Source organism: Papaver somniferum, chromosome 2 (genome assembly GCF_003573695.1).
Source record: "Papaver somniferum cultivar HN1 chromosome 2, ASM357369v1, whole genome shotgun sequence".
Lineage (NCBI taxonomy): Eukaryota > Viridiplantae > Streptophyta > Magnoliopsida > Ranunculales > Papaveraceae > Papaver > Papaver somniferum.
In genome coordinates, this window is record NC_039359.1 from 175,918,687 (window position 1) to 175,945,038 (window position 26,352).

The 26,352-nt window shown below is 37.2% G+C and overlaps 1 long non-coding RNA gene across 5 annotated transcripts; it reads left to right on the forward strand.

The window, feature by feature from the left end:
- Positions 1-4,510: 4,510 nt before the first annotated feature.
- Positions 4,511-8,320, forward strand: LOC113354270. Of its 5 annotated transcripts, none has more exons than XR_003361762.1 (4): positions 4,511-4,842; positions 5,335-5,428; positions 7,037-7,652; positions 7,740-8,320. It is a non-coding gene; the product is annotated as an uncharacterized LOC113354270 (long non-coding RNA). The 5 variants fall into 5 exon arrangements; XR_003361761.1 differs by having other exon boundaries at positions 7,037-7,193; positions 7,373-8,320; XR_003361763.1 differs by having other exon boundaries at positions 7,037-8,320.
- Positions 8,321-26,352: the final 18,032 nt, after the last annotated feature.

A 26,352-nucleotide genomic window follows, 5' to 3' on the forward strand; every position in this document is an offset into this window, starting at 1 on the left:
ATAAATATATATATATATATGCATTTTATATATATATATACAAGACGCGAATTATTCACATATTTTTCATGAAAAATATATTTCACGTGAGCGAAACTCACGTAAAAAAATTCGGTTTTGCAAAATAAAATAATAATAATCTTTTCCTTCGTACGATCATTTTTTTTTTGAAACGAAGGTTTATTTCGGTTTTGTGAAAAGTTCACATCTTTTAAGATAAAGTTTTGACTTCCATGAAAGTTCATAAACAAGATTTTATCATTTGACACATGTCTATATATAAAAAAAAAAACTTTCATAAGTCAGGGATTATTACTAGTTTCTTAAACTAACAATCGAAACGAACATACGTTTTCCAAAAAACAAGGGTTTTCAACAAAACTCACACTCATATATACACATGTATAGAATTTTAACATAATCAAAGCATGAACAACTCATGAAATCAACAAACAAAAAAAAAATAAAAAAATTACTGCGTACCTGGTCGGCGTCGGCCGGACGACGGTTGCTCCGGTCGGACGGCGCTCTGACAATTTTTTTCCTTCTCCTGCTGTTGACGTGAAGGACGTGAAGATGATGAATGGAGGAGGTGGTGGTCAGTAGTGGGAGAGAAATAAAAAAAAGGATTAATTCCCTTTTATATCAATTTTATTTCCAAAACCTAATTCCATAGGGATTTCCTTTTCGGCCCCGGCCCGTGAATCCTAAACCAACCACAGTTCCAACACCAAATCAGCGGTTCTACACCAATTTATGCTCGTTGGGTGACGCTCTATTATGCGACTTGGGTTTTCATTCAAACCATGGTTTGCTCATTCAGTCAAAATCCGATAACGTCTTATCTTATGACTAAGTTCAATTACTTATTTTATCTGTAACTGGAAAATCACCATTCAGTGCTGACTGAGGAACATGAATATCCCTCACTAATCAGTGGACTTAATGTAGATGGTGAATTTTCGACAAAGGTTAAAATCGTAAAACCATAATTATACATGCTCCTGATCTGGCAATCAAATGATTATTGAGGCTCATGTCTCTCATTGAAGCATGAAAGCTCATGCCATAAAATCTCCGACTGAAAATACTGTCTCTCCGAGTATATGAAGATGTGTATTCTCTCAGCTGAGGCAACGGCACATCTCATGAATACTGAGCACTTTCATGTATTGTTTCTATATAGAATCGAAAGATTGGACGGCTCCTAGACAGCATGCCTGCTAGTATAGAGCAATAACGTCTTCAGGATGCAACAAGGTTTTCCCTGACTATATAAGAGAAATATGACGTTTCAACAAGTTCATATCTCTCAATTCTCAGATAGTTAATGCTCCTAGACAACATGCCTGCTAGTATAGAGCCATCAATTAATTATCTCTAATCGTTAACTGAATATTCAACAATATTCTACGATTTTTCGTAATATTTCGTCACTTCAATTTGTGGTTCTCCCTAGCAGAATTCCACGGGTTAGTGATAAATATTCAACGCACGGGCATCTGAGCAACTATCGAGTAAGCCCCGACTAAAATGATGCAAGTGTATTCAGCAATAATGCACAAACGAGCACCTGAATGCACGAACGAGCATTCCAAAACACGAAGGAACGATGAACCTATGCAAAATAGGAAGAAAATAATAAATAATAAAATATTAATCAAGGTGCTAGGGGACTGGGCCCACCGGCCGGCCGGTCGTGTCGTGGCCAGTCCTACGCCCAATTTTATGTTTTATCATATTTTATTATTTTTCTTGATCTCATGAAAATCTCTTCATTTGAGCAAATATCCTTCGTTTCATGAAAAAACTCCTTCAATTCATGAAAATTTCCTCAAGTCAAAGAAATAATAAAAATTAGGAAAGGTATCGTGGGACCAAGCTCATTAGCCGGCCGACCATGCCCTAGCCGTGGCCGGTCCCACACCTCATGGTTCCTTATTATTTTTATTATTTCCCTCATCCCATGAAAATTCTCTGATTTCATGATATTTTCCTAAACCCATGAAAAATAATATAAAATTAGGGAAACTCGTGGGACCGGGCCCTAGCCAGCCGGTCATGCCCTAACCGGCCCCACACGCCCCTTATTTTGTTATTATTATTTTTTATGTTTCCCTCATCTCATGAAAACTCCTTGATTTCAACAAATTCCTTGGTTTCAACAAACTCCTTGATTTTATGATATTTTCCTAAAATCATGAAAAATATTGTAAAATTAGGAAAAATACCCCGGGACCGGGCTCTTTGGCCGGTCGGAAATTCCTTGGCCATAGCCGGTCCCATACTTCATGATTCCTTAATTTTTTTTATTATTATTTTCCTTCATCTCATGAAGTTTTCACGGTTTCAACAAAATCTCTGATTTCTTCATATTTTCTCAAAATGTTTCTCAAACGCACACCAGAAAATATAAACATTCTCAGGACTGAGACGCAGACACTTTGGTGACGTGAGCACATTACCTTGACCGACCAAGATTGGCTCTTTCGCTTGCAAGGAGCCGATCCCATATACTTTTCATGATTTGACCTAATTTGCACAATTGCACGTATTAGGTCCAAAACTCTTCCAAACAACTTGGAACTTCATAAAAATGATTAGCAGACGATCCCATGACCAACCAAGCCGGTTTCATGATTCCTTGGTCGGTCTCTCATCTCTTCATAGCTAGGTTTTAACACCTAATGCTGAAATAAGCATTATTTTTTAGCAACAAATGATTAAACTAGCATTTAATCATCCTTTCACCAACTGGTCTTCAAGAGACTTTAATATTTTTCCCACCTCAGCATCTGGGCGCTACATAGTCGATTCATCATCCCATGTATCCGGTCCCTCCTTCATTTCATAAATGATTTTCAATAAATCATCAATTAATCATCAATTCAGCAATTGATCAAAATTAGGGTTTTGAGTTCAAGGTTCATAATTCCAGATTCAAACACTAAATTTTATGTTGATCCCATGATCAACACTCTAATTAATCATACTTGGTTTGGTCTCCAGTATTTTAATTTAATATTTATTTGGTCATGCTACCAATACTTCATCAAATGAGCAACATTTGCTAAGACGAGCAATATTTGCTCAGACTAAGGAATATTGGTTCAACTATCAATATTCAACAATTCATCGAATGAGCAACATTTGCTCAGATGAACAATATTTGTTCACACTGATAAATATTGGTTCAACTAACAATATTCAATAATTCATCAAATGAGCAACATTTGCTCAGACAAGCAATATTTATTCAGTCCATGAGTATTGGTTCAACTATCAATATTCAATATTTGCTCAGTCCGTGAATATTGGTTCAACTATAAATATTCAATATTTGCTCAATCCATGAATATTGGTTCAACTATCAATATTCAATATTTGTTCAGTCCATGAATATTGATTATCAACATTCAACAATTTATCAAACGAGCAACATTTGCTCATACGAGAAATATTTGCTCACCTTAACAACCAACATAATTATACCTCTGTCTCAACAGACATGTTCAATTCACGAGTCTCAGAATATTTGCAAAGTCACGTTCAACTCAGCAACACGAGGACTCATCGTCCCATAAAGTCAGCAACTGACTCCACAATCACGAGATGTCAATCGTGTCACATGGGGGGATATTAACTAGGGTTTTGGTCTGGCGGTCTACGACACGTGTGTTCATACACACGATGAGAATGTGGGCAAGGCGTGCAATCAGTTGGAGGAGTTAGCAAAGTAGTGGGTGGAAAGTTAACCAAGTCTCCGCACGATGAGCAACTGGTTTCAACACGATTTTCACTTCCCCACTCTTTGACTCCAGCAACTGTCACACTTCACGGGATCATGGTGTTTTCAATTCAGCAATATAAAAGGCCTCTGGATCATGATTGAAAGGGACAACATTCGTCTAAACAAGAATTTCTCGACAAGTTCACACAGACAATCTTTCGTCTACACGAACTCATCGTCTGAGTAATCACTCTCAACTGAGTAAATTCAATCATTCATAACCTTCTTACGCAGAATACACAACACACCTACAATCTCGATCACTTGATCTCACACATTTCTCAGCTTCCTTCCTACAGATCAGCCCATCCTCTCTTGTGACCGAATTGACTCTGGAACGACCATTGTCTTGGTTTAGGCCGGAGTCCTACAGATTGATCTCTCGAACTTAAAGCACTCTCTTCTTGCAGTGCATCTGTGTGAGGTTGAGCATTTGCTCGGTTCAAGGAGTCTCCACACGGTCATCTCCTCAATTACGTAAAAACCAGCATCGTTTTTCCCCATCTACAAACCCAAAGTATACTAATTAGGTTATTGCACAGCTGTTACTGAGACTTTAGATAACATTGTAGCCACAAAGAAAGACCGATATCAGCCTCCTTAAGGGAGGCGCATCATTTGTGCCATCATTTGAATCCCCAATGATGTTCAAATTTGGATCACTACTGAAGCTATTTTGACTGGACTTGTACTTGCCACTTAGGAACTTAAACCAATGTACACTAAATTGCATAAAACTCAATTGAGAATAACAATGCCCAGTTACATGATTTTAGTTCATGTCTATAAATTATACTCATTCATAACACACAGCAAGTATCGGTATCCTGAATTATTCTTTGAAATGTAAAAATGAACTCATAAGCATAATTAAGGAAAGCAAACCAACGCAAACTAAACCCCAGCTTTTCTTTTTAAATGCAATTGTGATATTTTGTACACCAATGAACGAATTGTTACAGCGAAAGAAACCAAATCAACAATGTCTAAGCCTTAGGTTATATTCAATGACACATCCCATTCGAAATACATTTATTCCGCCGGTTCAACATGTAAGTTTTTCCAATTTCCTTATGTGCAATTTCAATTACGTTTTTTTGGGGTTTCTTTGATGATGCTTTTGTTTATAATATTTTTTTTTTTTTTGGGGGGGATTCAATCGTTTGTTCTTATTTTTATTGTACGAAAAAGAAACCCAAATTGAGTTTTGCTTTAAGCCATGAAAAAGGAAACCCAGGTTGGCCCTGCAATCTTCACTTTTCTAAAATAGCTTCAAGGTAAAAAAAAAAACTGCATTGAAAGTGTTTGTTGAATTGTATCAGTGAGGATTATGGGATTTCAATTTCGTTATTTGGTTTGCAAGAGTGAAAAATTTGAGATGCAGAGATGATAGTTGTGTTCAGCTGTAAAGCATTACTTTGAACTGTCCTATAGCAATGATGACCAGAAACAAATGTAGGTATCTCTAATTAAGAGAGATTACAGTGCTTTATATGGGGTTTGAAGGGAATTTTCTCTTAAACTGTTTTTTGTTGTTGTTGTAGAGTGGTGGATTCTTTGAAGAATCCTTTGGGTTACTGATATGATGGATAAAATATAATCTCAGGAATAGAGTCGTGGGTGTCTTGCACCAACCGGGTATTTTTCGATCACTTTATTATTTAGAAACTCTGAAACCATTTACTGTGTATGAGTTGTCTTACAATGGAAGCTAGAGAGAATCCCTTGCAAGCAATTGTTTGCTAATATGAAGTTCTTAAGGTTGGTTAGGCAAGCAAAAAAGTAATCATGGAAGAACACTAATATCTCCAATATTTATATCTTTGGAGGGAAGTGATGCCTCCCACAAAACACTCGGTACAAGTCCTAGGCTAATTGTGCAAGCTCTACGTCGAGAACAACAATACATATGCATATTCGAATTATGACGTTCTTGATGATGATTCTGCTGTTAACTGTTCAATGGCGGTCTTATTTTGTTACTTCTTACGGTTAATCCCATTCGTTAACTTTTGAAATTTCAAGCACCATCTGTCTTATCTTAACAAAGACACAATACTCTTAGGCATCAGGAAAACTGCATAAATAATTTCTAGACTTTGGTTTCCTTCTTTGAGGCCAAGATAAATATTAGTGATGTGGTAGATAAAGGTTTTGCTTCTTTGATACATGTATGCCGTTAAGCAATAGATCTGCAAAATTCTATGAATCAAGTTAAAATATTCCATATGGGTACATTAATGATATACCAGATGGACGGTCAGTCTACTATCTATTATTTTAATCATTAAATGTTGATATATAACTATCATATTTGGCTAATTTAGAAGATTAATATGAAATTATGTACTTCCAAGGGTTTTTCAAAGTGTTTGACAATGGAAATGTGGCAAATATCAAGAGCATAACTAACCAAATCAAGCTTCATGACTTGATGATATATTACCATGGATGTCTCCAGACTTTAGGTTGCTTTCATAACTTCACAAAAAGGTCTTCCCTTCCCCTTGATGATAGGGTGAAGAGTTTTAAAAATTACGAAAAATATATCCAGTTAATTTTAAGCGAGAGTTTCATCGATAGACAACAAATATATCTACATATGCGTTGTCTCTCATTCTTAGATTTCATAAGTCTAGAGTGTTTCAACATTTATCATTTTTTTTGACCAGTATGTGTAATGTGGGGAACAAAATGGTAGAATCTATTGGTTCCCAGGGAAATTTGGTGTTGTAGATTTTTGCCTCATTTTATATTCAGAAATGAATTTTTTTCTCATGTTGTAGACTTAGGTTAATTTGTTATCGGTTTGATGGAATTAGAGTGTGAATGGTCTATGATATGATTTAATTTGGGGGTTTTGTTATTGGTTTGTAGAAACAATTTGGAGTTCAAGGTCATTATTTTGTGAAACTTTAAGGTGTTAGGCTTTGGAAATTCTATGTTTTTTTGTGTGCAAACTTTACAACTTCTTTCTGTTATTGGCTAATGTGTTCACATTTATTATGTTTCGGAAAGGTATATGTTTTGTCGAATGGGTCAAAAATGACACAAGATAATTAATTTATTACTGTAGTCACTGTAGGATATTCTTTAAATAGGGTTTTACAAGATGTCCCTGCTGAGCTGTGGTGGTGAAATGGTGGTGCTTTGAGCCATTAATAAAGATGTATGGATGTTTTTGTTGATGTTTGATCAGATCAAACACACAATGGTTCACTTATTTATCAGATATATTGTTTGCAGATATAAATGATAGATGGAACATGGCGTTCCAAGCAGGTGTGAGGTTGATCGATGAAGGACAAGCTTTTGTTGTAATTGTACATTATGCCGCAGACCTAATGTCTTATCTAGGCTCTCGGATGCTGTAAAGGAACTTGGGCCTGGAGAATCATCACATGTACGTACCTCTTCCTTTTTCACTAATTTATCTCCAGTAATATTGTAGATATGTTCTTAAAAAGTTGAAATACATGTTGTTTTCTCTCTGATTTTCATAGTCCAGTTTCAAATCATATCTTATCTTGACTTTATCCAATTGTACATTCATTATTCGAGAAATTTTCGGATGTGGTAAAGGACATACAGAAGCTATGATGACGAAGCTAGCTACAAGAAAAAGTGGTGTTAGTTTAGGTTGATTGAAGTTGGCATGGAAAACCAAGATTCTTTTCGGATTTTCCTGTTTACGTTTGAAATTGAACATGCATGCCGCTAATGTAGTTGGCATTTTAATGCAACCACTACCAAGGTACTATTAGAAAATGGTTGGAGCTATCTTTCCTGCCTTCTGTGTGCCAAAAACATTGTTGGTGACCTTCTTGAAGTGTGCATCAGATGTTGAAATGCTCATTCCAAGGTAGACGCGCCCTGCACTTTAGCTTTCTTTACCCGACTATCTTCATCCATCCATTCATTTGACATTTCAGTCAAGTCCTTTTTACAGCAAAGGTTTCTACTCCATTTTAAAGTTGAAGACATCACCGGCTCGGCATCTTCGTAGCTCCTGATAGTGAGGTCTAGAAATATGCAGGTAAGTGGTAACCCAACTTTTCTTATCTTCCCTGATTACCTTTTGAATTCCAGCCTGTCGTGTCTCAACCAGCATACGGTAACCTCACTTCAGCAATCCACAATTTCGAAGGATATTGCCAAAGAGGCGGTGATGACAGAATTCTCGCAGATCCTCAATAACACTGGATTTCATGATAAACAACCAGGAGGCCGAAATATGGACTGACTGTGGATTTTATAAATGATTCGCTTCTTACCGACGATGACTACCAACCAACAAAAACAGGTAAAACTAAGGACAGTACCAATGGCAAAGCTATCTTCTTCACAAATGCTACGGGCTCTACCAAATTTGTTACTTACGAAGGAAACAAAAGAAAGTTTTATATATCTCTCAGATATTTGCGCTCTATTGAAAGTAGGTCGAGAGAAATATTTCTGTTGTATAGTATTCCATGAAGATTGAAAACTTCATTATCTAATTCAAGGCATATATCTTCAAGTTTTGGAAGCTCAAGAACGTCGTTAATATTTTTTTATCTAAGTTCAAGAACGTCGTTAATAAAAGTCTATAGACGGTAATTCATTTCTAAATGTAAGGAGGATAAGGCAAGAGTTGCATGTTTTGGTGTTCGCATTTCATGCTTGCTCTCTCTTCTTTCTCCATGGTATGTATACACTCCAGGGTGTGTATACACTCAAAAGCAAACAAAAAATAAAAATATATACAAAGAAAATAATCAGACAGATAAATCCTTAACTGTTAGCCATGTTTTGAATTTACACGTCATTTTTTTTAATAAGATAAATCCCTTTTCTCTTTTTCCGTAACAGCTTATGAAAACCCTTTGAATATGTCGTTAATGCCTTTCATATTCATCACCCGTCACGGCTGGGTGAGACAAAAAACAAACATAAATAAATGAGAAAACTGAACTTCAAAACTACAATATAATAGGGAAGGAAAATCAAAATCTTTACGTCCATGGTTTTTAAAAGCGTAGGCTTCGGAGTAAATTTCAGCATTTCGCTCCGAAGCGGTCATGTGAAGCGCATTTTTCATGAAGCGTATGCTTTATGCTTCGTTTCAAATTTCAGCATTTCGCTTCGAAACGGTCATTGAAGCTCATCTTTCATGAAGCTTTAAAAATTTCGCCTAATTTTTAAAGCTTTTAAAAGAAAAGTATGAATGTTTTAAGGAGGAATTGAATGCCCCACCTCCCACTCGATTGAAAAATATCCCAATTCATATGTATCCCAAGGATATAACATTACAAAATATATACCAAAGGAATTTACTTATACTGTACATAGGTGATCTTACATCCACGCACCTGAAAAGAGAATGGAGCAGGATTGAGATATTTTTCTCAGTTCGCCTTTGACCTAAGGATTTTCCTAAAGGGCACATTAATTAAATGCCCTGATTATAGAGGCCCAACACAAATACCCTCCCCCAAAATAATAATACCCTCCCCTCAAAAACAAGGACGGTTAGATTACTATAATGCCCCTAAATAAAATACCAAGATTATAACGTCGGGAGTCATTTACTCCTGTAGCCGTTACGCACGATCTTTCTCTCTCCTTCTTCATCTCTTCTCTCTAGTTCTGTAACTGCAGAAGAATTATTTTTTTTTTGAATCAAAATAAAAACCAAAACCGTCGATCAAAACTGAAAAAACAAACCCTCAATCTATATAAATCAATAACCGAACTCATTAGATTCATTTTAGTTTCAACAATCAAAAAATCCGAGAAGAAATGATAGAAAACTAGAGTTTTGCTGAGTTTGAAGATTTAAACACAAGATTCAAAGAGGTAAACACGGTTTTCATCTTCTACTTATTGTTATTGGTGAAGATTTTGGTTTTGATGGTGATTTTTTAAGATTTTGATTTTGATTTTAGTTTCCAGTTTCTGGAAAAAAAAATTGCATGTACGATTTGATGCCGATTACTGCTATTAGATATTATGATTTGGTTTGGGATAGAATTAGTTTTGTATTAACTGTTTTTGTTTGATTTTGATTTTGATTTTAGGTTAATCGGTGTGTGTATAAGAAAAGCTGCAGTCGCAGTTGATATAGGTAAGAAAAGTATATTCAAATTATTGTACTCTCTGTGTGTGTGTTCATAAGTATTTGCATGATATTTAAACAGTCCTTGTTTAGAGATAATGATTCTGCAAAAGAAGAGAAGTTACAGTTGATATTGATGTTGATGTTAAACAATAGATTGGGGTCAACAATGGGAGTTGATGCCATATTATTTCGGTAACATGGTTTAACAATAGTAATTGATGCAATTTATTGGATCAACAACATAAATTGATGCCATATTATAGAAGTTGATCCATTAATGTTATTGTTTTCTGAGTTATTCATGCTAATGTTTATGCTAATGCTAATGTTGTGATTATTGAAGTTGGTTCTCTTTCATATCTAAACTATCAGTATTCTACTAGATATGAAACTAGTATCTTATACCATGTAGGCTAGACAGGATACAAGTTTTTTTTATCAGTTATTGATTCTACAATATGTGTTTGTTTTTCAATAACGACATGTTGATTATACAATATGTGTTGAATGTTGATTATACAAGTTTCAGTTTAGGTTCTTTCACTATGAAAAATGAACATTATAACATATGAACTTCTGTTGTATAGAAACTAGAGATATAATGCTAGTTTTGGTTTTGAATGCTTATTACTTGTTGAATGCTTGAAACTAGAGATATAATGCTAGTTTTGGATGTGGTTTTAATGCTAATGTTATATAGATCAACAACAGTAGTTGATCACATGAAATGGAATTAACAACAGGAGTTGATACCATTTGATGGTGTCAACAACAGTAGTTGATCACATAAAATGAAATCAACAACAGGAGTTGATACCATTTGATGGTGTCAACAACAGTAGTTGATCACATAAAATGGAATCAACAACAGGAGTTGTTACCATTTGATGGTATCAACAACAGGACTTGATCCCTTTTTACTAACTATTGAATTGTTATTGTTGTGATTATAAGAAGGCTGACTAGATTAATATCGTTTGAAATAGATAAAAGGAACAAGAAGATCACCAAGGATAAATCCGAAGAGTACACAACCAATTGATGAAAATGTAGCCACCAAAATGAAGAGGGTGAGCAAGCAGTTATTGGTTGAAGAACAACAACAAAATGAAAGAAGAACAAAGCACAAAACTGAAGAACCAGAAAGAGATTCGTAAGAATAAGAATCACAACAGAATAAAAAAGTTGGAGCAACAAAAAGAAAGAAGGAGAACAATAAGAAGAATGAACAAGAACAGGAAGCAAAGGCGAAGAAGAAGAAGAAGAAGAAAAATGAACAAGAACCACTACGTAAAGGAAAGAAAATGGTGGTAATTGAAGAAGAAGACGAAGAAGATTCAGAGGATGAAGAAGTAGAATCAGAACCAGAATCATAAGAAGATGAAAAGGAACCAGAGGAAGAAGAAAAACTAGCCGCAGATGGCAAACCGGAGCCAGAACTAAAAGGTAAAAAAAAATACATTGAGTTGAGTTGTATGCTGCAATATAATTAAATTCATTCTATATTACATGTATGCAGGTAGGTCAAGGAAGAAAGAAACCAAGTTCAAATCATGTTTGATGCCGTTGGTTGAAATGTATAAATTTCTATACAAACTATTTGAAGTAGGAGATTCCGAAAATGAGAAGAAGACAATCAATGGAAAAGCACTAAAGGAATGTTCGTTCTATGACTTCATCAGCCCATTCTACACAACAGACATGATTGATATAACGACTGATAAGTGGTTAGCCAAAATAAACCTTGTAATCCAGCTACTTATTTGAGCATTCGATAAGAATACAAACAAGTTCAAGTTTGGACAAAAGGAAGCTTCTTGTGAGTGCTCACTAGAAGCAAGAGATTTTGCAATAATGTTTAAGATAAGAAGGCTGACCGAGAGTGAATAGTTGAAGAAGTTGCTGAATAAAAAGAATGATGCTAAAGTGACTACATGGTTAAATAACAAGTTCAGACCAGTGGAAGATGAAGATAACAATGCTAAAATTACGAAGGCTGAAATTGAGTTCAAACTAAAAGAAGCAGCTAACGATGAGTCTGACCCACACCATTTTGTGAGACTTTTTACTATGTGGCTGTGCACGGTTTTTTTCTTCACAGATGCTGGTGCAACAAGGTTAGAAAAGCAATGGCTTCCTCATATTTTAAACATGTACAAAGTCTCATGGCCAGATCACATAGTAAAGTATCTGCTTAAATACATTGGAAAGCAGAAGGGAAAGAATGGAAGTGTTCCTGGCTGCACAAATCTACTGCCGGTAAGAAAAGAAGTTCATTTCATATAATGTTTATTTTTTGAAGATAGTAAAATGCATATTGTATGTCAAACTAACCTCATTGATTCTCTGTATGAAGTATTGGTTCTGCGAACATACAAATAAAATACATCACAAAGAGGTCAAATTTGAAACATCAACTCAAAGATTCCTGAGATGGAGCCAACATGCAATGTGAAAAACTCTGATAAAAGAATTTCCAGAGAAAGTTAACAAGGGAATAGACATGACTTGGTTTACTCATAAGGTAAAAAATTCATTTACTCAATTTATATTTCAAATAGATTTCAGTTTATATCATGTCAACAAAAGGAAGTTGATACCAGTTTAGGGAGTCAACAAAAAAAAGTTTGTGTATCAACAATAGAAGTTGATAGGATTAGGAATGAATACTGAGTTTCCATCTGAAGTCAACAAAACAAAGTTTGTGTATCAACCATATTGTATCCAAATATTTAAATTAGAGCTGGTTCAGATTAGGATTAGGAATGAATACTGAGTTGCCATCTGAAATGTATTACAGATTTTGTGTATCAACAATGAAAGTTAATCCCCAATGAATGGGATCAAAAACTAAAGTTAGCACAATATATGAAATGTTTTATAGATTTTGTATATCAACAATAGAAGTTGATGCAATTTCATATACGTCTCACCTGACTCGGGGGCTACGCCCCCTCGTGAAAGATACATTATGGGTAGAATGTGAGAAAAAAAAGATTATTGTCAAAAAATAATAATTTGCTAACTTTATTGCTCACTAATATTTGCAGGTTCATGAAGATTTTGTTGATTCGGTTACAGATGAAGAGATGTATTTGATTGACTTGTCAGCACCAACACGAGAGTTGGAAGTAGAGAGACAGAGGAATGAGGAACTGGCAGAAAAAAACATGTATCTTCAATTGGAAAAGGAGGAAATAACTTATCATAGGAGGGACAAGCAAAAGACAATGATGAGCAACATAATATTCATGAAGAAAATTATTGACAGCAACAAGGACACGATTCATTTGCAGCCTGAAGATGAAGAGAGACTCAAAGATATTGCTAAAGAAGTAAATGAATGGAATGAAAAGGAGAATCATGTCCAGAGAGCAAGATCAGATAGTAATCAACAGGAATTCAATAGAGCAGTCAAAGATTTGTTAGAAACTGATTCAACTCCAGTGGAGAATACAGGCGAAGAACCATCTGGAAAGGAAAATGAAGTTGAGTTGGAAGCTGTTACAAATGAAGAACCATCTGGAAAGGAGAATGAAGATGACTTGAACATAGAAGAAGAACAAGAATCAAGTCAACTGACATTGTCACTTTCAGATGTAGGTCAAAGTGATATGGAAAAAAGCTTTCATAAGGGTTTTCAAAGTGGACTAAAGTTCCATGTACATCCTTTGGTGTCAGATGCTTTGAAGAAAAACTGGTCAAAGGGCTTCCATGTAGGAAGAGAACAAAAGAGAAGACAAGAAGAAGCAGATATTCAAATACATAATGTGATTGGAGAGATTGGTAACTCAGTTCAACATTTAGAAGAGGACAAAGATCTTCAAATAACCAATGTGATTGCAGATACTGGTAACTCAGCTCAACAGTTATAAGAGGAGAATTAAGTAAAGGAAGGAGAAAGGAGTACAAACATGCTGGAAGCAGATATGGTGGGAGATGTACTTGTTTATTCAACTCCTCCACTTAAGGCTATACTTCCAGAGATATCAGGTTATGTCCCTACAGGTACTATTCACTAACTCAGTTGGAGAAGTACTCAATTTATGTTACGCACAATTCGAAAATGTATTCAAGTATGATTATGTTCTGCCAAATGCAAGTATGTTGATAATGTTGATTATACAAGTTTCAGTTTATGTTCTTTCACTATGACAAATGAACACTATAACATATGAACTTCTGTTGTATAGAAACTAGAAATATAATGCTAGTTTTGGTTTTGAATGCTTATTACTTGTTGAATGCTTGAAACTAGAGATATAATGCTAGTTTTGTTTTTGGTTTTAATGCTAATGTTATATAGATCAACAACAGTAGTTGATCACATAAAATGGAATCAATAACAAGAGTTGATACCATTTGATGATATCAACAACAGGAGTTGATCCCATTAGATAGGATCAACAACAGATGTTGATCCCTTTTTACTAAAAATAGAAGAACCAACAACAATTGTTGATCCCAAAAAACAATGAGTCAACAATGATATGTTGATACTGTTTGCATAAGACTCTTGCTTGTTAATCTAATCGGATTATTTTCCTGCAGGTACTATCCCGAGCTTTCCAAGCTTCGGTGCGATCACTGCCGGAATATTTACTCCTACTCCCCCAGAACAGATGGAAGACGGTCCGACACAACAAACGGAATATACTCATACACAGAAAACAGAAGAGAGTGATTCTGAAACTCCAGATGATGATAATGTGTTGGAAGGGCTTAAAGTGATATACAAATTAGATGAAATACCTGGGCCAACTGAAGAGGAAGACAACACCCAAGACGGTGATGATTCTGAAGCGAAGTAGAGCCAAAGGAATCAGTCTGATGCTACTGGAAGAGCACGTAGGTATAACACAAGGTCGTCAAGGAATCCGCCAGATAAATTCACACCTGATGATAAAGTGAAGAAGAAAGGAGGAAAGGGAAAGAAGAAGGGGGGAGGTGTTGAAGAACCGGAAATAATCAACCTTGATGATTACATTGATGTGACGGCGCCTGATCCAAAGAAACTGAAGAATCCAGAAAATTTCAAACTCTGGAAATCCTGCACCGAGGAAGAAAAAAATGTCCTTCGTCCATTCTTTAAGAAAGCAACATTTGCTCAGACAAGCAATATTTACTCAGTCCATGAGTATTGGTTCAACTATCAATATTCAATATTTGCTCAGTCCGTGAATATTGGTTCAACTATCAATATTCAATATTTGCTCAGTCCATGAATATTGGTTCAACTATCAATATTCAATATTTTTTCAGTCCATGAATATTAATTATCAACATTCAACAATTTATCAAACGAGCAACATTTGCTCATTCGAGCAATATTTGCTCACTTTAACAACCAACATAATTACACCTCTATCTCAACAGACATGTTCACTTCATGAGTCTCAGAACATTTGCAAAATCACGTTCAACTCAGCAACACAAGGACTCATCGTCCCATAAAGTCAGCAACTGACTCCACAATCACGAGATGTCAATCGTGTCACATGGGGGGATATTACCTAGGGGTTTGGTCTGGCGGTCTACGACACGTGTGTTCATACACACGATGAGAATGTGGGCAAGGCGTGCAATCAGTTGGAGGAGTTAGCAAAGTAGTGGGTGGAAAGTTAACCAAGTATCCGCACGATGAGCAACTGGTTTCAACACGATTTTCACTTCCCCACTCTTTGACTCCAGCAACTGTCACACTTCACGGGATCATGGTGTTTTCAATTCAGCAATATAAAAGGCCTCTGAATCATGATTGAAAGGGACAACATTCGTCTAAACAAGAATTTCTCGACAAGTTCACACAGACAATCTTTCGTCTACACGAACTCATCGTCTGAGTAATCACTCTCAACTGAGTAAATTCAATCATTCATAACCTTCTTACGCAGAATACACGACACACCTACAATCTCGATCACTTGATCTCACACATTTCTCAACTTCCTTCCTACAGATCATCCCATCCTCTCTTGTGACCGAATTGACTCTGGAACGACCATTGTCTTGGTTTAGGCCGGAGTCCTACAGATTGATCTCTCGAACTTAAAGCACTCCCTTCTTGCAGTGCATCTGTGTGAGGTTGAGCATTTTCTCGGTTCAAGGAGTCTCCGTACGGTCATCTCCTCAATTCCGTAAAAACCAGCAAGTCGTTTTCCCCTATACAACCTTATGCGTCGGTCGAAATTGAATCTAGGCCGACCAATTCGGCTGGCAAAGTTGGACGGCTGAGATCGTTTTGCGGCAGCAATGTAATGCTGCTTAATAAAAATTAGGGTTTAGTAAGTCGCTCGGCCAGCTAACTCTGGGCAATTGTTTAGTGGCTCCGTTGGCGAGTTAGAAGGGCTCCGATTTGCCAGAGTATTAGTGGGCCCACGGGTGTGCCTGATGACGCTTGTCCGGTCGCGTCAGGGGCGGTCAAGCTTGATATATCAGCCGGCCAAAACGTGCAGTTGTGATCTTTTTCAGTCTGACATGGGCATCTGATAGACGCATTTATGTGTCTAATATATCTCAATTGTATATATTGTTAGTGCTCGATTTTATACTTATTTGGTTATTTTATGTCTTTGTAGGTGTTTTTGGAGAAATAAGCTTTTGCGGAAAATTGGCTCGAAAAGTGGTATTTGCGCTCGTGGGAGAAAATCACTAAAGGCACCCCTCATTTGGATAAGGGGAACTCACTTACTAAGGGGAAACCACTTGCTATTTACACCCAGGACACCCCAAGTTTTATAGGCACCCTGGATTTGGATATGGGCACTTCATCTTTTCCCATTTGAAATTTGGCGGGAAAATATAACCTCACCTGCATAAACCATACAGTCACTGTGTATTACTTTGGAAGGATTTTGGGTCGATATTTTCTTGGATTTGGACCCAGATATGGACTGGTATTAACACTAGACCTCAAAGCAGGTTTGGTAACTCTCTTGGATTCGGAAAAATGGGGATAAGTTCACCGATTTGATAAAACAGGGGAGAAACGAAGTTGACGGGATTTTATTTGTATCTTTGGAAGTTACGTGAAAAGATAGTAAAGATTACTCTATGTTGATTTATTTTTATCCTTGAGAGATTCAGGGACGTCAGGTTGGACTAAAAAGACTCGTAAAGAAAACTTGGAGAGGATTATTCGCAACTTGGCAGCGAAGAAAAGAAGAGAAGAAACAAAAGATTTCCAGGAGGTTTTATTGGTCCTGAGGTGTATATAAGAGCGGCTGGAACATCAGAGAAGGGAGTCGAGGAGTTTGGGGGATTTACGTAGTTTAGAGGAGGCTCTGGTACGAAGAAATCACGCTGCAGAGAAAGTTGCAGCAACAGGAGGACGAAGACGAAGCTGAAGAACATTGGACGACCCAAGTCAATCGCAGAAAAGTGTGGTTTATCCAAGACACACATAGTATCGTTCCCGCCAGTCTTACATCTTCTGTATCGTTAGTAACAGTCGATCTGCCACGCATATAAACGTTGCAATTGATCTGTTTTGGTGATTTTCCTTGTACTTCCATCTTTAAACACTCTTTGAGCCATGTTTCTATCTTTTGAGAGTTTGTACGACATCATGAGCTAAACCCCAACACTGGGATGACGGAGGAAGCCATATTTCATACGTGTGGTAATTATATTTAATTCTTTCATGATTTTTTGCATGGATTATTAATTGTTTTATGGTTTTTATTGAACGGTTGTGATTTCAATTGATGGGTTATACTTAGGTTAAGTCTTTTGATATCCCATGCTTTAGATTTATAGTCGTTTCTTTTCAAAAATCTACCTTGGCAAAGAAACAGAGTCAATATTCTATTTGAGCTATAATTGTCTAGAATAACTATATGAATCGCATGAATGGATTTATTGGTGGAATCCTGAGTCCCGGTCTCTCGTAACATTAAGTGAAACCAAAATTAAGTCTGAAATCAAATCTTTACAAGTCTTTGAACGAACTTTTACTTATCACTTTAAAAACTACATCAGCATCCTATGTACAATTCCTTAAGGAATTAAGGGTGTCGACCAACCAACTTCCACTTTTAATTGAAAGTGCATGTGGCGCTTTTAAAGAAATCTGATTGGTCGATGGGAAATGGGGTCGGAAAGCAGCAAGTGGCGCCTGCTGAAGCCAATCGGTCAGCCAAGTGGCGCTGCCACGCCTCCTTTTGCCGCTGCTCTTACTTGTCGCAATTCCTCTTTATTTCTTGTTTTTTGATTTTTGGTACGATCTTGGTCCTACTTGATGGATCAATTTCCTAGTTTGCCTAAGTTTAGTTTCAACCAATAGGGTTCGAACTATCGAGGGCGCAAAAAACCTAATTTTTGCAAATTGATAAAATTAGGTTAAAGAACTGAATTTTGCGGTTTGCCGCAAAATCAATTAATTTTTGGTGGATTTTGCATACTGATACAAAAAAATCACTAATTTAATATCACAAGGAAGCATAAATTTGCGTGCCTCTGATTGAGTACTTCCACACACATCTTAATCCTGACACTTCGGGAGATTCATGCTACTCGGCTAGGAGCGAGCATTATTCGTCATGTCATGTCAGTATTAAGATTTGAACTGGGGAACATGGCATAGAATAAATACTCGTAAATTTACAAAATATTTGGGATTGTTGCTACATGCACCATTCTGGATAAATTTCATATAAATATACTGAATTGCTCAATACACATGTAAGTAAAGAGGCCTTGGAACTCGTCACTTTTAAATGGCTCTGTTTCTTTGCAGAATGAAAGCACATTAAAACATATGGTTTTAAAATTTTATCCCTGAACTAAAAACCACTATCAACAAGTATCAAATACATGGATTTCAAACATAAATGTGATGATGTTAGAGTAATGTCTTGTGATTTAGTAATCTGTCATTTTGAATTGTGTTCTTCTTCAATAGGATTTAAATGTCGGGAGTAATTTGCGCAAAACATCGTTACCACAATCAATCTCGGTACCCCTTATTCTTCACATAGATGTAAAATGATGTTACGCTGAAGTAGATTGTACTAGATGAAATATCTGAGACGACTGATGTTGTCGATTGTATCGCCATGAAAGTTATGAGATTCTTCTTTGAAAGTATTCAAGAAGTAATCTAAATACCATACCATCACATGACAAAGAAAAACGTATTACGAAACTTAACATCGTTTTATAAAACAAATGTTTTATTTAACAAAAATAATATACATATAATTAAAAATAATTGTATTCAAATCTAACCAGACGATCTGAGAAATCAGATCCAATTGGGTAGATTTGAGATACAGGGAAGGGTTATGAATTTTTTCGCAGAGAGAAAAGGGGAGGTGAGAGATTGTTCTGTGAAATAGTTACTGAATGCTTTTTTAATAGAAGACCATTTTAATGCTTTTTTAGAGGAGAAAAGCTTTTGTTGGCCACAGTGAGCAAGACGTTACCCTAGTTGCGGATACTATCCAACTTTGAATTTTAAAGACAACTAGTTTGAAATCGTACGCTCTGGGATTGTCAGAATTTTTTACATCGTCGGTTTATGTCCACTGAGGTGGGGCTTCACCACACACCCTTCCCAATGAGAATTCTAATAACTTATATACAACTACTATCCAATGAATTGATAATTAACAGTTAAAACTATGTAATTGTAATTAAAATTTCTAATAATCAAAAGTATAATACTATTATGATTTAAAGATCTCACATGGTTTTGAAAACTCTTTATAAAACAATTATAATCTAACTAGGTATCATCGGGGGCTTTACGGCCCCGACTTAACATCTCCTTATATCCTTAACTGTATACTGACACTCCTATGACATCATTAAAGGCGTTTGTGGCGCATCGTATCAACGGTAACTCAGCTCAATCTAGAAATTTAGGTTAAAATTTCTAAAGACCTGACTTCTTGAATCGAAGAATTGAATCAGATTCGATGCAAGGCTCTCAAATTGATGACAGAATCAAATCAATGCAAGGCTTTAGAGAAAAACTCTAGTTTAATATCTCTTAAAAACTGAATGTCAAAAACTATCTTACAATCCCTTATTTATAATAACCTAACTTTCCTAAAAATCGAGCATCAAAAAAAAGGAAATCATAAAAGAAAAGTAAATCTAAAAAAAAAGGCCAAAATTAGGAAAGGTATCAAGATGCTGCATCAGGTCCCGCCGGGGTAGAAGGATTCGACCACGAATCTGGAACTGGGTCTGGTGGAACAAAACGTGATAAATAACGAACATTGAAGACATCCGAAGTGTTGATGTTTGCTGGAAGTTGTAGACGATAAGCATTGTCATTAATTCGTTCCACGACCGTGAGAGGACCTATTTTCTTTGCCTTGAGTTTATTATAAGCATGAGCCGACATTCGATCTTTAGTGAGAAATACCCAAACTTGATCACCTACTCGAAGAGAACACGACGACGAGAATCAGACGCAGCTTTGTACTTTGAGGAGGATGATTCGAGATTGGCAATAACCTGCGTATGAACCTTATGAATGTTGTCTATAAAATCATCAGCTACACCATGAAGACGTGTACGGTCTGGAAGAGTAGATAAATCCAAAGGACCACGAGGGAGAAGACCATAAACGACCTGAAATGGACTGAACCCCGAACTTCTATTTAGTGAATGATTATGAGCAAACTCTGCTTGAGGAAGTTTTGAATCCCAAGTTTAATAGAATCACCCACAAGGCAGCGAAGCAAATTCCCCAAAGATCTATTGGTCACTTCTGTTTGACCGTCCGTTTGAGGATGATAAGCGGAGCTCATGTCAAGGCTGGTTCCTAGTAATTTCCATAAAGACCTCCAAAAATGACCTAAGAACCGAGAATCCGATCAGAAACGATGGAAGTTGGCAATCCATGGAGTCTGTAAACCTCTCGAAAGAAAAGTGTTGTGACTTGGACTGCATCTGTTGTCTTTTTACATGGAATGAAGTGTACCATCTTGGAGAAACGATCAACAATGACAAAGATTGAATCGAAACCCTTTTGTGTACGAGGAAGACCCATCACAAAGTCCATACTGATGTCTGTCCATGGTTGTGTTGGAATAGGGAGAGGAAGGTAGAGACCGGCATTGTGGCATGACCTTTTGATGTCTGACACACTGTACAACGTTCGACAAAACGCTCAACATCACGTCTCAATGCAGGCCAAAAATAAGACTGAGAAAGTAAATGCAACGTCCGGTCGCGACCAATGTGACCTTCATTATGTGTTTCAGCAACAAGTTTAAGACGGAGGCTGCAGTCTGGAATGCAAAGACGACTGTCTCTAAAAAGAAAGCCATCATGCATAGTGAAATCTCGAGAAAGACCATTCTGAACGTCAAGAAGAACTCGACTAAAGAAATCATCAGACTCATACAAATCAGCAAAGGTGGAAAATCCCGGAACTGACACATGAAGAACACTCAGCAAAGAATGGCGACGACTCAGGCATCAGCAACTCGATTGGAAACACCTGACGTGTGTTTGATAACAAACGTAAATTGTTGCAAGTAAGATATCCATGATGCATGACGAGCTGAGACTTTATCTTGACTATTCAGTGTTTTAAAGCATCATGATCTGTGTAGAGAACAAATTCTTTATGGAAAAGATAATGTCTCCAGTGTTGATTGCTTGAACCACTGCATAAAATTCCACATCGTAAGTACTGTAACGTAGACGAGCTCCAGCCAGCTTTTCACTGAAGAAGGCGATAGGCCTGTTGCGTTGGCTCAAGACAGCACCAATGCCCAACTTAGAAGCATCACTATGTAGCTCAAAAACTTGAGTAAAATCTGGAAGAGCTAGTATAGGTGTGATAACAATTTTGTTTAATGATCTCAAAAGCTGTAGTTGCTTCGGTAGTCCAAGTGAAGACACTATCATGACGAATACAATCAGTGATAGGTGCCATCAAACTGCTAAATTGCGGCACAAATCTTCGATAAAAAGATGCTAGACCATGAAAACTTCGAGTTTCAGATAAAGTAGTAGGATAGGCCAAGATTTGATTGCTTCTACTTTGCCTGGGTCGACGGCTAGCCCTTCTGAGACGATGTATCCAAGGAAGTGAACCTCAGGAGAGCCGAACTCACACTTCTTTAGTGTGGCAAATAGTTGATCTCGACGGAGAACAAGAAGTACGTCTCTCAAGTGTGCAAGATGTTCTGTTAAGGACTTACTAAATATGAGAATATCATCAAAATAAACGACTACAAACTTACCTATGAAGGGCCGAAGAGATTGATTCATAACGCGCATGAAGGTGCTTGGTGCATTGGACAAGCCAAAGGGCATGACAAGCCATTCAAAAAGTCCCTCTCGAGTCTTAAAAGCAGTCTTCCATTCATCTCCAGGACGGATTCGTATCTGATGATAACCACTGCGAAGATCCAGTTTAGAGAAAAGTTTCGCAGCTCCAATTTGATCCAATAAATCGTCAAAACGGGGAATGGGAAATCTATAGAGGACTGTAATTTTATTGATAGCACGACTATCAACACACATTCGCCACGATCCATCTTTCTTTGGTATAAGCAAAGCTGGGACGGCACATGGACTGAGACTCTCACGTAAATAACCCTTGACCACAAGATCCTCAACTTTACGTCTGAGTTCTTCATGCTCACTCGGACTCATACGATAATGAGCTCGATTAGGAAGAATAGCATCTGGTACTAGATCAATACGGTGTTGAATGTCTCTGAGTGGAGGAAGGCCAGGTGGTAACGCATCAGGGAAAACATCCCGAAACTCTCTCCAAAAGGTCTTGAAAGTGTGCTGGAATCGATGGCACAGACTCGCTGACAACTGAATTGATCAGAATCAAAACACGTCCCTCTTCACGAAGTGTTTGTTCAAAACCTTGTCGTTGTAAGAGAAGGACTGGAGCCGATGAGTGCTGTCTCTCAGGCAGAGAGGGTTGGAGAATGAAATTGCGATCGTTATAGCGGAAGCTGTAGGTATTGTGATAACCATCATGTTGTACTCGATGATCAAATAGCCAAGGGCTTCCTAATAGGAGATCACAAGCATCCATATGAGCAACATCACAATGAATCAGATCCTTATATGAATCACCCACCGAAAAAGAAATTAATGCTCGTCTAGTTATTAGTAAATCAGTTTTGTGATCCAGCCACGACAACTTATAAGGGTAAGGATGTAGTTCCGATGCCAAGCGTAGCTTGTTGACAACGTCTTCAGCAATGACGTTTTCGCTACTTCCCGAGTCGATGATGAATTTGCAGACCTTACCTCCAATGGTACACTTCGAATGAAAAATATTATGGCGTTGAGGGTTGATATCTGCACTACGCGGAGCGAGACACACACGACGTACCATTAATGCTGGTCCATTATCTGCAACAAGAATCTCTGTCTCATCTTGTGGTTCCGCAGGGTCCTCATCGTAGATTACTTCAACGTCATTACCAGAAGTGTCAAGGAGGAGACCCCGACGGTTTCGAGTGGGGCAAGTAGACTGTCGGTGTCCTATTTCTCCACAAGAGAAACAACGCAAAGAGTTTGGTCGAGCTTGCCGCTGGTCAAGAGCAGGAACAATGGAAGAATCTATTTTGACAGGTGCAGCATCGTCTGGTACTGTCTGAGGTGGATTTGGACGCAAAGAACGCATACTAGACCAAGAGGAGAATGATGATTTTGTTTGTGCTTCAATGGTCAAAGCTTGTTGATGTGCTTCGAAAAGTGTCAGAGGGTTGAAAAGATTGATGGTGTGTTGAATCTTTTTCCGTAACCCTGCTGTAAATCGTGCTACCAACTGACGCTCAGAATCTTGTACATCAACACGATGAAGAAGTAAAAAATTCGGTAAAGTAATCAGCTACAGAGCGGGTGCCTTGGCGGATGGTATGGAGACGTTGAAACATAAGCTGATCATAATTGTAAGGCAAGAATGTTTTTTAAGTTTCGACGAAATCTTATCCCAGGACATGATCTTAGGTTTCCCAAGACGGGCTCGAGTTGTCTTCAATTGTGTCCACCACGCTGTTGCTCGTCCACGAAAGCGCATTGTTAAAACAGGAACACAACGCTCCATTGGAGCTCGTCTGAACTCCAAAATCTCTTCCACCGTGACTATCCAATCGAGTAGTTCTTCAGCTGAAGAATTTCCATGAAACTCTGGTATATCGGTTTTGAAACCCGATTCCCAATGATTATGTGCTGCTGCATCTTGGACGTTATCTGGTGATAGGGTACGGTTGTTGTGTAGAGGAGCAAAGGGGTTAACGTCGTCTGCAAACGGGTTTTCTTCGTCATGAACATCGTCCCTGTTACTGTTAGCGTGTTCAACATGTTCGCGCACTGCTGGTGTTGGTCGCTGAACAAGAAGGGCTTGGAGCGCGGTAGTGATGGAAGCCATCTGGGCTTGTAGCTCAGCAATAGCGTCACGAGTGATTTCTGCTTCAGTACGTACTGGTGCTCGACGAGGTCTCGGCATTGTTGTGACAGAAAAAAGAAAAAGAACGTAGCCTGTCTCTGATACCAACCTGGCGCAGCGTATCAACGGTAACTCAGCTCAATCTAGAAATTTAGGTTAAAATTTCTAAAGACCTGACTTCTTGAATCGAAGAATTGAATCAGATTCGATGCAAGGCTCTCGAATTGATGACAAAATCAAATCAATGCAAGGCTTTAGAGAAAAACTCTAGTTTAATATCTCTTAAAAACTGAATGTCAAAAACTATCTTACAATCCCTTATTTATAATAACCTAACTTTCCTAAAAATCGAGCATCAAAAAAAAGGAAATCATAAAAGAAAAGTAAATCTAAAAAAAAAGGCCAAAATTAGGAAAGGTATCAAGATGCTGCATCAGTTTGTATCATCATTAGTAATAAAATCAGTTTATACTTAAGCGCATAGTTCTAGAAAATTGAAAAAAGAAGTATCAATCACTTGAATTAATATAATCGCTACAACTATAAATTTCAGTAGAAACTATATAAATTAATATTGTTGGGACCATCAAAATTTATCAATTAAGCGAGATATTAATTAACCGATAAATCAAAAATTATTAATATATCTCGTTAATTAATATCTTATTGATTTATAAATAAATTTATTATCAAATAATTATTTTCTGAATACTTTATAATATTAAAAGTTTCTAACAATACCAGTACCGGTTTGGAATGGGAGCGATAAGAGAAACAACGAGAGAGCGTTGGAGGGAGAAAAAAGCTTATTCATCTTGATAGAAAAACTTTTGAAATCTCGCTGATGACTTTTGGTAACAAGGAGATGGTGAAGATGTTGGAAAGGAGATGGGGTGGTGCTAGAGCTTGGTTAGCATTGCCTAAGGAAACGGTGTTATGGGTGATATCTACGCTTAAGATGATACACAAAGGGAAGAATAGGAGGTAAAAATGAAGACAAGGTTGGTGATCATATTTTTATTATTAAGGTCCAATCAAATCATGGAAAAGAGTATATCAGGATTCAAGACATGTTAAAGGATATGAAGAAGATTCTTACAGTATATATGTTCCGAGTGGTGAAAATAAGAGTTGCTGGTCTATTCTTGCTGAGGTATTAGATCTATATTTTGAGAAGATTGGATGGAAGGAGGTGAGTCAAAGTTCACCTAAGTCTGTGGATTTTCCTAGAAAGGGTGGATCTATAAAGACCAGATTAAAGAGAACTGGAGTAGTTATCACTGTCTAGGAGAGTTGGGTGGAATCAGGTGGCTTTTTTGATCAAAAAGGAGTTAGGTATTACAGATTTTTCGAGATTGAAGGAGTGTCGATGGTGGAGGGGTTATTTAAGATGGAGGAGGAGGAGTGGAAGAAAATCTTTAGACCTTTAAAATGGAATTATAAAGGTATGATTATATCTCTAGCAATGTGGACTGGTGATCTTGCTATCAAACTGAGGAAGATGACGGTGCAGACACAACAACGGAGGAAAGAAATGCCATTTATCCAGTTGGCAAGGTCTCGAAATCTGTACATTGGTTTAGATTAGAGGTGTTGGAGCATTGCTCGGTCGAACTCGCATGCGTTGATATCTCAAGCATGTTTGTCAAGTTTAGCTGTCAAAACAATATGTCTTGATTTCTAGACTACTTATAGCTAAGTCTCGGTTTAGGACAGTTTAGTGTAGTTGAGCTCCAGACTCCATGGGGATCATCTTACGAAGACGAAGAACTACTCAAGGATCCAGTGGAACTTCATCCGACTAAAAAGTATGTGGATACTGAACTTATCTCACTCAAAATTTCTATCTCTACCTCTCTATCTCCCTACTCTTGAGACAAGTCGTATAATGTATGATAATTTTCATCATACACATTTTCCATTTCGAGCCGAGTTTACCAGCCTATCTTTTTCTCGAAATATGTGTTGGTAATCTTTCGCTTTAACCACTTTTTATCTTAACCCGTAAAGAAAGTCATGATGACGTTTCAATCTTGAAAATAGCTTTGATGACGGTAGTTGTGAATAACGATTGTT